This window comes from Orycteropus afer, unplaced genomic scaffold (assembly GCF_000298275.1).
Source record: "Orycteropus afer afer isolate SDZICR_OR568_19922 unplaced genomic scaffold, OryAfe1.0 scaffold00209, whole genome shotgun sequence".
In the NCBI taxonomy this organism is placed as follows: domain Eukaryota; kingdom Metazoa; phylum Chordata; class Mammalia; order Tubulidentata; family Orycteropodidae; genus Orycteropus; species Orycteropus afer.
In genome coordinates, this window is record NW_006921796.1 from 995,020 (window position 1) to 997,333 (window position 2,314).

Sequence of the window (2,314 nt, forward strand, 5' to 3'; positions counted from 1 at the left end):
CCCTGAGGATTCCTAGTACGGGATCTTTTCTACTATGCCACAGAGACTTTCTGGTAGAGTTGCTTGTTGATTCATTCCTCAGTCTGCCAGAGCTCTTTTGGATGCAAGTGACAGATAACCCAAGTCTTGCCTTAGGCAAGAAATAGAGTGCCTATGTTCTGATGTCTCAAAAATATAATAAGTGGCTTCAGGCATAGCTTGATCAAGGAGCTTAAACCATGTCATCAGGAATTTATTTCTCTCTAATCTTTTCTCTGTCTTCCAATGCGCTAGCTTAGTTTCAGGCCTCCAGCAACTGTGGGCTTGCATCATCCTTGTCTCGCAGTCCTAGCAGAAAAACACTTGCTGTTGTCCCTGCTTCTCTGTGTCTAATTTGCCATTTTGGTTCTGGGTTGTGATTTGCCCATTCCTGAATTAGTCACTGTGGTAGACTAGATTTTGTGACTGGCTAGACCTGACCCACACGTCTAGCCCTGGAGCCAGGGAGGGAGGCAGCTTTACATGGAAAACATACGGAAGGAGGCGTTCTCTAGAGGAAAATCGGGGTGCTGGCAAGAACAACTGTTGTCTACAGGAAAATAGAGGTATTGCAAGACAACTGTTGCCCACAGCTTTCATTAGACAGTTTCTCTACCATCTTTCTGCAGAACACTGTTTAGGAGACAAAGATGGATATGACAGCCTTACCCCTGAGGAGTTTTATAGTCTAATGCAGGAACCGTGGGACATTTATAGGATATGTATTGACAGAGTGGCCTGTCATGTGACCTTATGATCCTCACCTGAACTCCCTCATCAGAGCCACATGGGTCCAGAATATTCCCAATATTGGAGGCTGAGGACTGAGCCTTCCTCTGTCCCACTTTCTTCTTCTTCCTTATCAGGGAATCTCCTTGCCTGTTAGGAAGCTGGTGAGTGCTTCTTTCTTCTGCTTATGCAGATGGGTCACATAGCACCTGGCAACCACACTACCCTATCTGTTCTCTGCGGGTCTCCTTCATCTGACACACAGGAGGGGAGTGTGAAGACAACCAGCACTGTGTTGGTTGCAGAGGGAGACCTGGTGGCCATGAGGGATTGACCCTCACCTTGCTCTGTCTCTTCTCTATATGAGTGAAGTGTGTTCTACTTGTCCCAACTGGTGCCTGCGTGAGTCATGGCTATCTTGGTGACCTTGGACCTTGGCCTGACAATGTCAAGCAGACGTGGTAGCAGCACCCAGATTGGTGACTCACTCCCCTCCCAGTTGCTGGGTCTGAGGTTTCAGATCATTTACTTCTACATTTCTCCGAACACCCAATCCTCCTCGAACTATCACCTTTGCAAAACTAAGTCATTGCCTGTTGCAAACTCCTTTCCCAGACCCAAGGAGGAGTTTCCCATTTCCTCTAGCTTCTGGGTAACTCAGTGGCAGTTCAATCCCATCAGTTTTCCAACTCAAGCTCTCCCTTGGTTTTCTGTTCCTTTTTTTCCCTAGATGAACTGTGGTCAATGTCTCAAATACGAGGCTGGGACTGTGTGAACAAGGAGCAGAGTAGCCAGAGAGGAACAGGGAGCTAGACAGAGAAGAGTCTTGCAGTGCAGGGTAAAGTGGGCATATGGCTGGGACTGAAGGGCATTGAGCAAGTGCTTGACCCCATCTGACTTACACTTTAAGATCACTTGGGTTCCTGGGTGTAGAATCATGGGGTGGAGGACAGAGTGAACATGGGAAGAACTTTTAGGAGGCTATCGGTAACAATTTGGGGAGAAATGATGGTGACCTGGGCTAGAGTGTGGTGGTGGGACAGAGAAGTGGGGAAAGACTCCATCTCCTGCTGGGAGGACAGGTAAAGAATTTGCAACCATATTTAATCTACCACAGATGGGAAAGCTGAGGTCCAGGAAAAAGAAGTGATGGATCCAAGAGTGCACATCATGTGACTGTCCAGATGGAGTCGGAGCCTTGGTCTCTGACTTGGTCCTGCAGGCTCTCTCCACACCCATGCAGGCTCTTTTGGAAGGGAAGGCAGAAATAGGGACCTAGAGAAAAATGAAGGCTTTCACCAAAGCCAAAGATGTGATGAAATCAGTCACCCTCATGCTGCCTCAAACCTCACCCAGGGCATTAACAGAGAATTGGGAGGGAAAGGGCCTGGACCACACTGTTCATGAGAAGCAGAGGGGGATGGACAGCTGCTTTGATCTCATCTTTATGATCCCAAAGGAGAAAGGATCTGACTATTTTAGAGGATGCTTGAGTGTGACTGAAGCATGACTTCTGGGCTCCTCCAGACTTTGGCAAACATCAGTGTCCACCCAGGTTAGGCTGAAG